A 16,374-nucleotide genomic window follows, 5' to 3' on the forward strand; every position below is an offset into this window, starting at 1 on the left:
ACAAGGGCCATCTAACCAGAACCCCTAACTCCTAAGTCCAAAAATTCAAAAATTCAATCGGGTTTTGGCCAATACATGGGCCTTCTATAAGCCCATTTACCTACTCAAAATATAATTTCACATCCAAATACAAAATTTTAAAATCTTCACAAAATATTGAAAACAGCGAATAAATCTGAAAATTCAGGATGTTACAACTCTACCCTCCTTAAAGAAATTTCGACCTCGAAATTTTACCTTATTAGAACAGTTGAGGGTACTGTTGACGCATAGCCTCCTCAGTCTCCCATGTAGCTTCTTCTTTGCCATGGTTCCTCCAAAGTACTTTCACTAGTGGAACTGATTTCCTTCTCAACACCTTGACGTCACGATCAAGTATTTGCACAGTTCTGTTCAAGGTTAAATCGATCTGTACTTGATTTACGCAATCGGTATGATATGAGTTGGGTCGATCGATATCGCCTCGGCATGGATACATGAAAACGTCGTGGATACGATGCGATTCGTGGTAACTCTAGGCGATAAGCCACCGGTCCAACCCGCTTAAAAATTCGGTAAGGCCCAATAAACCGTGGGCTCAACTTACCCTTCTTACCAAATCTCAAAATTTTCTTCCAAGGGGAAACCTTCAAGAAAACCATATCCCCAACAGCGAACTCAATCTCTTTGCGCTTTAGATCCGCATACGACTTCTATCTATCGGATGCCTCCTTTAACCAATCCCTTATCAGCCTAACCTTGCTTTCAGTGTCAGCCACTAATTCCAGTCCAAGCACTCGTCGTTCACCCAACTCTGTCCAACACTTTGGCGTACGACATCTTCGCCCATAAAGCGCTTCATATGGTGCCATCTGAATACTTGTTTGATAGCTGTTATTGTAGGCAAACTCCGCCAATGGTAGGTAGTCCTCCCAACTTCCACGAAAATCCATGATACAACCTCTCAACATATCCTCCAGAACCTGAATAACCCTTTCTGACTGTCCATCTGTCTGTGGGTGAAAAGCGGTGCTAAAATCCAATCCTGTACCCAACGCTTCCTGCAACTTCTGCCAAAACCGAGATGTAAACCTAGGGTCTCGATCAGAAATTATCGACACTGGCACCCCATGCAGTCGCGCTACCTCCGCCATATATAACTTGGCCAACTTTTGCAGTGAGTAGTCGGTACGAACAGGTATGAAATGAACAGATTTTGTTAACCTATCCACAACTACCCACACCGAATCTTTCTTGGTGGGCGTCAAAGGTAACCCACTCACAAAGTCCATTGTTACTCTTTCCCACTTCCATAATGGAATTTTCACAGGTTGCAATAATCCTGAAGGCAATTGGTGCTCAGCCTTAACCTGCTGGCATGTTAGACATTTCCCAACAAATTCAGTCACCTCTCGTTTTAATCCGGGCCACTAGTACACCTCTCTCAAGTCTCGATATAACTTATTTCCTCTAGGATGCATGGCACAGAGTCCACCATGAGCCTCTTTAGAATTAACTGTCTCAATTCAGGGTCCTTTGGAATACAAACCCTTCCACGAAAGCACAGAACTCCTTCAGTGTTCAACCCAAAATCCTCGTTCTCACCATTCTTAACTTGCTGGAATCGAAGAGCTAATGAATCGTCCTTCAACTGTTTTTCCTTAATCTGCTCAGTCCAAGTAGGCCTTACTTGCAGTTCTGCCAATAAACTTCCATCATCGTACAGACTTAAACGTGCGAACAAGGTTCTCAAATCAGTAACAACCCTTCGACTCAACGCATCCTCCACCACATTAGCCTTTCCTGGGTGGTACTCTATCGAACAGTCGTAGTCTTTAAGCAACTCCACCCATCTTCGTTGCCTAAGGTTCAACTCCTTCTGAGTCAACAAATACTTTAGGCTCTTATGATCTGTGTATATGATGCACTTTTCCCCATATATAGTAGTGTCTCCAAATTTTAACGCAAAAACACACATGCTAGCTCCAAATCATGCGTAGGGTAATTCACCTCATGAGCCTTAAGTCGTCGCGATGCATAGCGACCACCTTGCCCTCTTGCATCGATCGCAACCTAACCCCACATGCGACGCTTCATCAGATCTGATAAAGTCCTTCCGGACACCGGTTGAATCAACACCGGCGCTTGGTCAATACCTTTTCAACCGATCAAAAGCTTTTCTTTGTTTCTCGATCCGCACAAATGGTACTCCTTTCCTTATGAGTTTTGTCAAGGGTGCCGCCATCACCGAGAAACCCTCCACAAACCTTCCGTAGTAACCTGCTAACCCTAGAAAACTTCGAATTTCTGATACTAACCTAGGTGGCTTCCATTCCAGAATTGCTTCAATTTTACGAGGATCCACCTTAATCCCCTCGATAGAGACCACATGCCCTAGGAAGGTTACCTCCCTCAACCAGAATTCACACTTGCTGAATTTCGCATAGAGCTCCTTTTCCCTTAACACTTGCAGCACAGTACGGAGATGCTCATCATGCTTCGCCTCCGTTTTAGAGTATACCAGGATATCGTCGATAAAGACGACTACGAACCGATCCAAGTAAGGTTGGAATACTCGACTCATCAGATCCATAAAAGCTACAGGTGCGTTCGTCAGCCCAAACGACATGACCACAAACTCATAATGTCCATATCAAGTTCGGAATGCTGTCTTATGAATATCCTCTTCTTTTACCCTTAGCTGATGGTATCCAGAACGAAGATCGATTTTGGAGAATACCGAAGTTCCCCTAAGCTAATCAAACAGATCGTCAATCCTTGGTAGTGGGTACTTATTCTTAATCGTCAGTTTGTTCAACTGGCGATAATCGATGCACATACGCATCATTCCGTCCTTTTTCTTCACAAACAGGACCGGTGCTCCACAAGGAGACACACTAGGCCTAATGAAGCCTCTATCTAACAACTCTTGAATTTGAGCCTTCAGTTCCACTAACTCCTTGATGCCATCCTATAGGGTGCAATAAATCTTTGGAGCTGTTCCAGCAACAAATCGATTCCAAACTCAACTTCCCGATTCGGAGGCAATCCAGGAAGCTCTTCCGGAAAAACATCCCGGAATTCCCTAACAGTTTTGATGGTCTCCACAGTCAGATCCTCAGTTTTAGCTTGGCTTACCAAAGCCAGATATGCCTCGCACCCCTTGCGCATCAGTTTCTCATGTAACACCCTGAATTTGGGCCTAGAAGTTTTGGGCCTTGAGCATTGGAGTGGTTGAAGGCAGCTTATAATATTTTGTTGTGCATGTAAATTTCGCTAATGAAGGCTTATTTTAGTGGTTAAATATGTTGAGAAGTGTTGGAGAAGTCCTGGGTTTAAACCTGGACTCTAGCAAAAAAATTTTTGGTTTAAGGTGAATCAAACCCTAGGTGTAGTAGGTAGGCCTTAAGAATATTGTTGGAGATATTGTGACACAAAAAGCCTTGTGGTCTAGTGGCAAAGTAGCGCCACATAAGAGGGAGGAAGGTTGCGTTATAGAGGTGGCAAGGAGGTCCAGGGTTCGAAACTCATGGCAAGCGAAGAGCATTTATTTTGCTAACAAGGGTGGCAAGAGTGGTGTTGAATTTAAACTCGATAATGGAGGATCCCACATCGGAAGCTAACATAAGAGTGGATGTGAAGTGGCTTTAAATAGAGGAACCATGAGGAGAGTAAAGGCACCTTTCTTGGCTGATCCCTTTCATTGTATGGCGTGCTCGTTTGGGTTGGGCGTCGGCTAAGAGTGCTCGGGCGTGGATTAACTCCATCTCCTATCGGTGTGTATTTCTTACTACTCTAGTCAGTAGGATGGCTACTTGGCATGATGGTAGAAAGGGTCATGTGGGCCTAATGGGCCTCTGAGCCCAATTGGATAAGTTATTTGATTGTGTAGTAAATATTGGGCTAGGCTAGGTGAATCTCATATTTGTGGCTAGATTTGGGCTAAAAGGGCCACACGAGCGTGTGGGCCCATTTGGGTCGAGAATAGGCTTTAGGCCCATTTGTATTGTTATCCATGTTTAGAATACTTTAGTTTACCAATTATTGAAATGCCTCGACTTGTAAAATTACCATTTTACCCTCGATTTATAGAATTACCATTTTACCCTCGGTTCTGTAATTCTTTGTTTTACCTCGATTTACTGAATTACTGTTTTACCCTCGGTTTGTAATTACTATTTTATCCTCGATTTACTGAATTCTGCTTTCACCTCGGTTCTGAATTACTATTTTACCTCGATTTATAGAATTACTGTTTTACCCTCGGTTCTGAATTCACTGCTTTTACCTTCAATTTCTGAATTACCAAAATACCCTTGGTTTATAAAATCACCAAAATACCCCTAGTTTGTAAAATTACTAAAATACCCTTGGTTTACAAAATTACCAAAATACCCTGGTTTGTAAAATTACTAAAATACCCTTTGTTTATAAAATTACCAAATACCCTTGTAGGGTAGAATTACCATTTTGCCCTAGGGTGTTAAATGACTATTTTGCCCTTGTGGGCAAGTGGTGACTTAGACGGTGTGATATAGACAACTTTGGAGGAGCAATGAGGCTTGGAGTATCGACTTAGATAAGCTTGAATCGTATTATTGGACCCCGTGAAGGTAAGCAACTTATGGTCAATAAGGGTTCTTTGGTAGAATAAGGTAGGGTGGATTTTGAGTTTGTTAAGCATAACTTGTATGCTAAAATGGTGATGAATAATTGTAGGACATCGTAAGGGATCTCAAGATGGCGATCGTCATGAAAGCGGTGTGTGTACCAACACCTTTCTTAGTTCAATTCTAAAAAGTCAAAATCTTTGAAATCCGGCATTTCATGGTCATGTGAGTATGCGAATGCTCTCAAGGCATAGAGTAATTGTTAGATCCGCACCGCAAGGTGGTAAGCACGTTCAGCGTGACGTTTTGGCGTATTTCGAAAAAGGGCTCGATGGGCCAAAATTGGGCCCAATGGGCTTACGGACCAATATGGGTAAGAGATGGGCGAATTAGCTTTGTTAGGTAGATGGTGGAATCAAATTGCATAAAACCGATAAAAATTACTGAATTAGCTTGTGCGTTGGCGTAGATCACGAAATTACCCTAAAGAGCAAAATTACCAAATTACCCTAAAAAGCAAAATTACCGATATACCCCTAGGGTTTTAAATTGGTGAATCGCATGATTGATCAATGTTGTATTTTACATGATATGCTTTTATTAATATCTGCTGCATGGGGTTGGGGTATTAATGGAGGAAATCTTGAAAGTGGTTCATCCACGTACTAGAGGCTTTGCCTCAATCGATCGAAATTTGAGCGCTGTTCTTTAACTGTGGTGTGTAGGGTGGGTGGGTTGAGATATTCCCACAAGGTTTGTAGGGCTGATGCAGGCGGTGTAGCGGTTGGTGGGTTGAGTAGTCTCCCCAGATGGGCTTGCATTCATTATTACTGTTGTTATTCATGTTACTGAACTGGGCCTATGGGCCACACTGTTATGTAAAAAGGGGCTAAGGCCTTGCTACTGTATTCTGAAAAGGGCTTCAGCCTACTGTGTACTATTATCTGAATAGGGCTTAGGCCCAATAGGCTCGAGCTGAATTAGGCTTTGGATGGGCTTCAGATACACGAGTTTCCAAACTCACCCCTTTCCTTAACCTTGCGGTGAGCCTTGATGTGGGGACTTGGGCCGGAGAGGATTCAGAGTGGCCACGGTGATCATCTTTGGGCTTTTAAATAAGTGTTGGTTTTCATTTAATTTCCTTTAATTATTATTTATTTTTGGGTTGTAATAAGGCCAATTTTAACTTTCCTTTTATTTCTTTTCGAATTATTTTAATTTTAATAACTTTAAAAATTGGTTAATAATTATTCAAATGGGCTAGACTTAGGGCGTGTTTTCAAAATGATACTTGTTTTCAAAATATCTCAAAGACCACGATTAATCGATTTATCAAAGACATCCACTTAAACAAATTTAAACTCGATATAACAAAGTGTGGCTATGGTTGTGGGCATGTCTAGGATTGGATCCAATTAAAGAGCTTGGTACTTAAGCAGCCTTCATGGCTCACCTCCTCTGTCTCGGATACCTACCTGGTGCCCAGCTTCTATACACTTTGTTAACTCAACAAAATATATGGTTTTAAAACACTAAAACGGAACGTGGGTTTTCAACTCCAATGTGGCACGTCAGATTCGGTCATAACGTCTAGGCTGGGTTTGGGGTGTTACATCTCAGCCCTCAACGCCGATACTACATTGGATAAGTAATCCATTCGTTCTCCAATAATCATTACCTCTTCATCATTGACAGTCCTTAACACCATCCTCTTAGCTGCACAATCCAAAGTTGCCTTGTGCTTGGTCAACCAATCCATCCCTAGTATCAAATCGAATTCTTTAAGCGGTAACTCCATCAAATCCCCACAGAAAACCCCGCCTTGAATCTCCAGAGGCACCTCCTTAAAAAGTTTCTCTACCGTAACCGAATGACCTAAAGGACTTATCACAGACACCCCACATACAGTCTCCTCGAAGTGCATACCCAGTACCCCAGAAATGTTATATGCCACATATGAATGGGTTGATCCCACATCAATCAGAGCAATATAAGGTACACCATAGATAAAAAACGTACCAGTTATGACATCAGGTGCATCACCCTCTGTGACAGCCTTAAAACGACCCTAGTCGGAATGTGGTTTCGGGACCACAAAAACTGAGGCATAAAAATAATTTGATATTTATTTTGATGCCTATAATATGTGTTAACTCATGTGTGACATTTTTGATGCTTTAATTTAGAGTTATAAATGTGAATTTCACTAGAAAGGACCTAGTAGAAAACTTTGAAAGTATGATGGGGAATGTGTGATGACTAATTAAAGCATGCATGCAAAACAATGGCCTTGCATGTCAAATACCCTCTTTTACAAGTGATGGCCGGCCATGACAAAGAAATATGGGCAAAACATGTCATAGACATGCTTTGTTGGTGAATCATGGGTGAAAAAATAAATTAATGAGCATGGGTAATAAAGAAATGGAAAAAGAAAAAATGGTCTCATGCATGCCCCATTGCAGTGTATTGAGGAAGAGAAAAGAAAAAATTTGTTCATCCATTTTCATTCTCTCTTGACCGAAAATACTAGAGGGGAAGGAAGGAATTTTGCTTCATGCTTGGTTTGGAAGAGGATTAGGAAGAGGTTTGGCTATACTTGCATCAAGATTAAGGTATGTTTGAGGTTGTGCCATGAGATTCATGCATGTTTTTAGTTGATAGCTTGATGCTCTTGTTAGCCCATGGTTCAAACCTTTGTTATATCATGGGGATGGTATTTGGCCAAGGTGGATTTTGTGTTAATGCCATTGCATGTTAAATATGAAGCTTGCTAATGATATATGTGATGGTGGATTGATGGCTCTTGGACTTTCTTTTTAGTATTTTTGAGTAAGACATTAAGTTCTTTGTTTAATCATGACCAAAATTATGGTGTTGTGATGTATTCGCCATGGTACATCCAAAAGTGTGATTTATGCTCATTGCATGGAAAGTAAGATTTGTGTTTTGAAATTATGTTCATGTTTAGTTACAATCAACTTGAGATTCGGCTCTAGCATATATATATGTATATATGTTTGTACATGATGTATTGGTATGACATATATACTATTTCAAGGTGTATATTTGCTTGTGATGATGTTTGGTTATGAAGTAAATGAGAGATGTGTATTGAGCTACGATATGTAATGCGTTAGTTAGTAAAATGTATGCTGTTTTTGTGTGGTATTAAGTGTATAATTGGCCTCAACATGGACATGCATATTCGGCCACATGAGGGGAAATTGGTGTGCATGCATTCGGTTAGAGGCAAGCATATTGATGCCTATTCTTGGCTTATAAAATTCGGCTAAGAGGAATATTAACTAATGTGTTGAGTTCGATTTATGATTTCGTACACATGCGACTTTGATGCCTAATGAGTATATATATTGGCTAAGTACCTTGTATTCCTCTTTCGATGCTCAAATGATTAAATCGATTTATTTGTTAAATTAAGCTCAAGAGCAAAGGGGAACTAGATCCGACAAAGGGAAGGAAAAAGTGGTCGAATAGCCATTGAAATCGTTCGACGACATCCTAGGTAAGTTCTTGAGTAATAGAGCTTAAATTCTAAATTGATTAGATCATGTTTAAAGCAAATTAAAATCATGCTCTTTGTGTGTGGCTATTGAGCCGAAATTGCGAGTGTGAAAAGTGCCTTGTGTTTGAGTTTTGCTAGTGAAAATGAAATCTGAATGTGTCATAATTTATAGATAATTGTGCTCGGTTATTGAATGATGTCCGGCTAAGTCCCAAGGCTTTGTGCTAAGTGACTATATCCGGACTAGGATCCAAGGCATTCGTATGCGAGTTAATAAATCGGGCTAAGCCCAAGGTATTTGTGCAAGTTACTAAACCCGGGTTAAGTCCCGAAGGCATTCGTGCGAGTCACTATAACCGGGCTTCGTCCCGAAGGCATTTGAGTGAGTCGTTATATCCGGTTAAATTCCGAAGGTACGTGATTCGAGAATGAGCGATCTTGCTGTAAAATTTTTAGTTAATACGCTTGAAAAATTCCAGCAATGAGGTATGTTCGTATGTGCTTGAATTAGTTGATTCCCTTCGAATAATATTCGCTTAGTCGAGTAATGAGTTTCCGGTATTTGGCTAAGATGATCCCTTATGTATGAACATAGGGGTTGGAATGTGAAATGAGTAGGATATTGAGAATTTGTGCATATGAAATTATCCGTTAGCTTTATGAATGCTATGCTTTTGTTGTGCTGGAATTTCTTGCTCAAACTTACTAAGCATAAATTGCTTATTCCGTTTTCTCTGTTTCTTTGTTTATAGATTTTGGCTCGTCAGCTATCGGACTCGGGATTTTTGGAAGTTGAAGTCTCCCACACTATCAAAGCCCCCATTTTGGTACAATTTTGGTTGAACTTTGAAATGGCATGTATAGGACTACCCTTTTGTTGAAGGTCATGTACCTTTCGGTTTTGTGTAAACTTGGATAGCCATGCGAAAATGGCTTATATACGTTTTTAGCATAGTACCATAATCGTTTGTATGTTGATCATTATGAGGTATGGAATTTTTTTGAAACGATTAGCCATTGGAATGGTTAATCATGATCACACTTTGTGCTATGTATGCAAAAAGGGCCAACTGAATCATGGAAATCATGAAATAGGTAAAGCCTACCTTAAAGGAAGATGCTGACAGCAGCAGTGATGTGGATGTGAAAAATCACTAGAAATAGTAGGAATGGTATTAAATAGTGAATAAATTATTTAAATGAACCTTGATGAATCTACTTTCATATGGAAGAAACGAAACGGTCATATGAGTTATATGTTAAGAGATATTAAAGTTCTCGTGAAACAGGGCCAGAACGGTTTCTGGATCCCCTATTCCGACTTTGGAAATTCATTGTAAATTAACCAGAGATAATTATGAGTCATGTCATATATGTATAGATTCCTCTCTGAGTCTAGTTTCTATAGAAAGAAACGGCATCAGTATTAAAGCCCTGTACAAGGAGATATTCAATTTGTAACACACGAAGGTCAGTGTAGTCGAACCCTGGAATAGGGGAGACTTTAACTAATAAACTGTACTAATTGGCTTGACAAAAAATTCTAGAAAAAATCTGTAGATGGACATATGAGTCTAGTTTCAGGGAAAAATTACGAAATAAATTTTCGAGCTTTGAAACTCAAGATATGATTTTTAAGGCGACAGTGATGCAGTGACCAGCTAGTCTGGAAATTTCTAAATGGACTGTGAAAATAGTTAAGTCTGTGTGCACCTTGTGTCCGATTCCGGTAATGGACTCGGGTACGGGGTGTTACACCCTCCTCGCGGCAACGAGCAGCATACGCCAAAGCTGGCTGACGAGCATCCGCGTTACCAATACCCCTGCCGGGTGCCCCACATCCATGGCCATTACTATCGCGACCTTGTCCACGACCTCTTGGCAGCGGCGGTCCATCCCTCACAGGTTGAGTCGGTCGCACAGCCCCTTATTCGGCCACCTGAGCCTGAATGGCCCTCCTAGGACAATCCTTAATCCTATGCTCCTTAGACCCACAACGAAGACAAGCCCCAGAACGCTTCCAACACTCTCCTTGATGCATTCTGCCGCAATCCCTACAAGCTTGCGGTCTACCAGTGTTCACCGGAACTGCTCGAACCGGTTCCTCCATCCTAGCTCTCTTAACATTTTGATTTGCAGCACCCGCTGGTCCAGCATCCCTTCTGAACCGATTTCGATCCCTATCACGATTCTTCCGTTCAGTTTGCTCCACCTCCTCGGCTATCTTAGCCTTCTCTACCAGTGCAGCGAAATCTCGCTCTCTCTGCGGAGCTATGAGCACCCTTAACTCATCTCTGAGACCATCCTCAAAACGAACGCTGCACTCATATTCGGTGGAAACGATGCCATTAGCATACCAACTCAATCGTAGAAACTCCGCCTCATATTCAGCAATGGTCTTATTTCCCTGAGTCAGATTCAAGAACTCCTTTCTACGTGCATCCACATAGTTAGCTCCAACATATTTTGCCTTAAAGTTCTGTTTGAACAGCTCCCATGTTACCCTCTCAGCTGGCGTACCCTCTCTCACAGTAATCCACCACAGATACGCTTCATCCCGTAGCAACGACACCGCCCCTTTCAACTTCTGTTCTACTAAGCAGTCCAGGTCATCCATGATCCGCTCTGTGGCTTCCAACCAGTACTCGGCCACATTTGGGGCCACTCCAGATATGCCCCAAAAAATCTCAGCTCCGTTGGCCCGAAGTCGTTCAGAACCCTCAACATGGCCTGAGACAAAGTGTCATCCCCTGCGGCCCGGTCATACGGCCCATTTTCATTAACCGGTGGTGGACGTACCTCGCCAGCTGCTATGTGTACAGATGACGCAGATCCAGCTTGAGTGCTACCTCGGCCTCGACCACGGCCTCTTCCCCGAGTAACCCTTGTACTCATAACGATTTATCTGATTACGAATTTTATGACATTAGTTTACTTGGTTTCACTGCTTATTACGAATGTCTTACGAGCAGATAGAGTTTGAGAGTTATTTTCGCATAATCACAATTTAGCTACGGTCCCGGTTTGTAGCCCTAATACTACATTATCAATAGCACTATCTCTAAGGCTCAAGACTATCTACATGATTATTTCTAGTCCAGTTCCATATAAATATTTAAAGCAGAAAAAGAACACTTACAGACGTGGTGCCGGGGATTCAGTGTGCCACTTCCTTATCAGTCCATTTAAATTTCTTTTTTTAAAAATACCCATGTTTTCGTTTATCGAAAATAAAAAGATTTGATTTGAAAACACTTTTATTTTAAAACTATTGATTTAACCCCGTTTAACAATAGAAAAAACTTTGAACATCTTCGAAAATTTATAAATTTTTTTTTCGAAAAGATTTTCGGACCCGATACACAGCCGAGTTGTTGCAACCAGGCTCTGATACCACTAAATGTAACACCCCAAACCCGGCCTAGATGTTACGGCCGAATTTAGTATGTCACATGGAGATGTTTCAAAAAAACATGTGTTTATCTAAATTCTTTGTTTAGAGTTTAGCAAAAATCAGTTCTTGTTTTAAGTTAAAGTGAATGGAAGCTGTGCACTAGGTAGGAAGCCAGAAAAGATGAGGTGAGTCTTATAGGACCGCTTAAGTACCAAGCTCTTCCCGGATCCAATCCTAGACATGCACACTGTAACAGCCCTAAATTGACCCTAGTCGGGAAGTGGTTTCGGGACCGCTAAACCGAGTCACCGAAGTATTTGAATGTGATATTTATTGTCTAGAATATATGAATGTGTGAAACTTTTAAGCTTCGATTTAGTCGATTGCATGTGAATTTAGTTAATAGGACTTATGTGAGAAAATTTAGAAATGTGCTAGGCAAATGTAAGTGGCCTATTAATGCATGTTATAAAGATGATGGGTTTGCATGTCAAATTACCCAAAATTTGAACTAGTGGCCGGCCATGCTATGGGTTAAAACCTATTATAAACATGTTGTGTTAATGCTTTATGTTAGAAATAATAAAATAAAAAGGGTTAGTAATAAAATAATGGAAATTGGGGGGTGATAAAAGAAAAAAAACAAGTTCTCATTTTGTTCTTCTTGACCGAAAAATCAAAGGAAAGAAAGGAAGAAAGGTTGAAGAGGTTGGGCCATGCTTGTAACTAGGTTAAGGTATGTTTGATGTTGTTCCATGAGATTCATGCATATTTTTAGTTGTTAGCTTGAGTTCTACCTAGCCCATGGTTTAAATCTTTGCTATGTGATGGAGATGATACTCGGCCATGGGTGTTATCTTCTTGGTTGGTGTTTGATGTTATGGTGATGAGGCATGAAGATGATTGAATTTGAGTGCTTAATAAAAAGGATTGAATGTGAGTGTGTGTGAGAATTTGAAAAGGATGGGTCTTAACAACTTCATGAAGTATTCGGCCATGGTGCTAAAATGTTGTATTGTGTTTAAACTTAGAATTTTTAGTCATATGGATGTGTCTTGTTGTATGAGTGCTTGAACAAACTATGATTAAATGGATGCATAGATTCAAAGTGGGAAGAATTGGCTATTATGCTTGATACTAATGCCGAATATGAGAATGTTGTACTTGAAAAAAAAAATGTAGGTGATCATGACAAGTGTATTCGGCTTAGGGCTTAAGGATATGAAAATTTTGGGTATTTTTTTTTTGATTGTGTGTGCATGACTATGGATAGTTGGCTGCAAAAATATTATAAATACATGGTGTATGTTAAATTTATTAAGCTACAAAACATTATACATGTTCGGCCAAAGTAAATTATTTGAGTAAAGTATATCTTGATGGTACATTTCGGCTAGTATAAAATGTATATGGATGTTGTATGACTATGTTTGATTTGGGAAGTAAATTGTTTGATTTAGCTCAAGAGCCTAGAGGATCAACGTTGGCTAAGGGGAAGGAAAAAGTGATCGAATAGCCGTCGAAATCGTTCGACAACATCCGAGGTAAGTCTTTGAGTAATGGAACTTAGTTTATGATTTGATTAAGTTATGACGTATAAGCATAACAAATAAATAGTGATATAATGATTTTACTTGAATTATATGTCGAGATAATTAGTTTATACCTATGACGGTAGCAATGTGCACAGAGATCATGTCATAAAGCAAATCAATTTATGCTCTTTGTATGTGGCTATTGAGCCGAAAATGGGAATGATTGATAAGTGTCTTGTGTTTGAGTTCTAGTGATGAAAATGAAATATAGATGTGATATGATTTATTGATATAAGTGCATGAATATTCGATGATAACCGGGCTAAGTCCCAAAGGCATTTGTGCGAGTTACTATATCCTGCTAAGCTAAGTCCCAAGGCATTTGTGCGAAGTTACTATATCCGGCTAAGTCCCAAGGCAGGCGAAGTTGAGCGAGTAGCTATATCCGCTAAATCCAAGGTACTTGGTTTGGGAATGAGAGATCTTGCTGTAATAATTTCAATTAATACGCTCGTAAAATCCCAACGATGAGGTATGTTTCATATATGCATTGGAATAGTTGATTCCTTTTAAATAGTATTCGCTCAGTCGATTAATAAGCTTCCGGCCTTTGGTTAAGTTGATCCCTTATGTATGAATATAAGGGTTGGAAATGTGAAGTAGGTATAATTTTGAGAATATGTGTATATGAAATTATCCGTTTAGTCATATGAATGCTATACTTCAGTTGTGCCTAATTTCATTGCTCAAAACTTACTAAGCATTAAATGCTTATTCCGTTTCTTTGATTCTCTGCTTTATAGATTTTGGTTCGTCACCATCGAACTCTGGAGTGTCAAAGTCGAAGTCGCCCACACTATCAAAGCCCTTTTGGTACTCTTTTAGTTGAACTCTGATAATGGCATGTATAGGGCTGCCCTTTTGTTGTTAGTCAAGTACTTTGGTATTGTATATATTTGGATAGCCATGCGAAAATGGCTTATATATTTTGAGCATAGCGTTATAATCATTTTGTATATATATGGTTATTGAGAGGTGTGGAAATGCTTGGCAATGATTAGCCATTGGAATGGTTAATCACGATCATATTTTTGTGCTATGTATGTTAAAGGGCTAGTTGAATCATGGAAATTATGAAATAGGTAAAGTCTACCTTAAAAACAGATGTCGACAGCAGCAGTGATGTGAATTTGAAAAATCACTAAAAATAGTAGGAATGGAATTAAATAGTGAATAAATTATTTAATCGAACCTTGATGAGTCTATTTTCATATGGAAGAAACGAAACAATCATATGAGTCGTAATTTAAGAGATGTCTAAGTTTTCGTGAAACAGGGCTAGAGTGATTTCTGGATCCCCTGATCTGAATTTGGAAATTCACTATAAATTAACCAGAGATAATTAGAAGTCATGACCTATATGTACAGATTCCTCTTCGAGTCTAGTTTCATTATAAACAAACGGCATATGTATTGAAGCCCTGTACAGGGAGATATCTAAGTCGTAATGCATTAAGGTCAGAGTAGTGGAACCCTGAAACAGGGGAGACTTTAACTAATAAACTGTACTAATTGGCCCAACCAAAAATTCTAGAAAAAAAATTGTAGATAGATATATGAGTGTAGTTTCAGGAAAAATTTATGGAATTGGTTTTCGAGCTTTGGAACTTGAGATATGATTTTTAAAGTGACTGTGATGGAGTTAACCACCATGTCTGGAAATTTAAAAATGAACTGTGTAAGTAAATGAAATAAGTCCGTAAATACCTCGTGTTCGACTCCAGCAACGGTCTCGGGTACGGGGCGTTACAATTTTAATGGTATCATAGCTACAGTTTAGTCGATTCTAGGACTACCGTAATACGTTTGGGTCTAGCTATACATGCCATTATGTGATTATTTGATAGTGTGGTGATTTCTGACAATTGAAAATGTGTTCATTTATAGTAATGGATCCCGATCCCAACCGAGCAGTAGCTGATGATCTTGAGAGTGTAGCGCCTGCTCCCGCACAAGGGACAGTGCCGGCAGACTATCAACCTATTGCTAGTAATCTGAATGATGAAGCTAGACAAGCTTTTTATAGCGTGATGAATGATTGGTTCAACCAATACATTCGAACTAATACTACTGTTCCACAACCCCATTCCCGACTAATACAACCCCAAGACTGCAATACCTCCAGAATCGACCAAATAAGGTCAAATAAGCCCCAGCTGATGTAATCAAAACACGGGCTATGAATTTAAAGCTACGGACAGGGACGATGCCGAGCAAGCTGAATTTTGGTTGGACAACACTATTCAGGTACTTGATGAACTATCTTGTACACCCGATGAATGCCTAAAGTGTACTATCTCCTTGCTACGTGATTCTGCCTACTATTGGTGGAATACGTTGATTTATGTCGTGCCCAGAGAGCAAGTAACTTGGGAGTTTTTCCAAACCGAGTTTCGAAAAAAGTATATCAGTCAGAGATTCATTGATCAAAAATGGAAAGAATTTCTTGAACTTAAACAGGGTTCCATGTCGGTTACCGACTATGAACGAAAGTTTGTAAGGCTTAGCTGGTACGCGCGAGAATGCATTTCTTCAGAAGCTGTGATGTGTAAACATTTCGAAGATGGACTGAACGATGATATAAAGTTGTATGTTGGCATTTTAGAAATCCGAGAATTTGTGGTACTTGTCGAGCGAGCTTGCAAAGCCGAGGAGCTCAGTATGGAGAAAACAAAAGCTGATATGGGAGCAAAGGAGTTTCGTAAGAGGTCTTCAGGGGGGCCTTTTCAACAGTCATCGAAGAAATTTAGAGATGATTTAGGCCGATCTAGAGACACTTCGGGCTTTTCTAGACGAGATCGTGATCGACCCCCTGTAAGTGCACCAGTCACTTCGGTCGCAAGTGTTGAAAATGATCGTCGAGACAGAACGGAGTGTCAGTATTGTGGTAAATGGCATTCGGGGAGTTGTAGATTCCATGACCGCTCCTGTTACAAGTGCGGATCAGCTGACCACTTTATTAAAGATTGCCCGAGATTGTCTGAACCGAATGTAAATCAGAGTGGGAAACCTGGTGCTACTACTGCTCGGGGTAGAGCATCTAGAAATACAGGCAATGCTAGTGGCGGTCAGAGAGGATCAAGAGATGCTACAACCAGATCTGAGGCTCGTGCTCCTGCTAGAGCTTATGCTATACGCGCACGCGAGGATGCTTCCTTGCCAGATGTTATTACCGGTACTTTTACTCTCTTTAATACTAATGTGATTGCTTTGATTGACCCTGGTTCTACTCATTGTTATATATGTGAAACCTTAGCATCCAGTAAGACT

Source organism: Gossypium arboreum, chromosome 1, assembly GCF_025698485.1.
Source record: "Gossypium arboreum isolate Shixiya-1 chromosome 1, ASM2569848v2, whole genome shotgun sequence".
Classification (NCBI taxonomy): Eukaryota; Viridiplantae; Streptophyta; class Magnoliopsida; order Malvales; family Malvaceae; genus Gossypium; species Gossypium arboreum.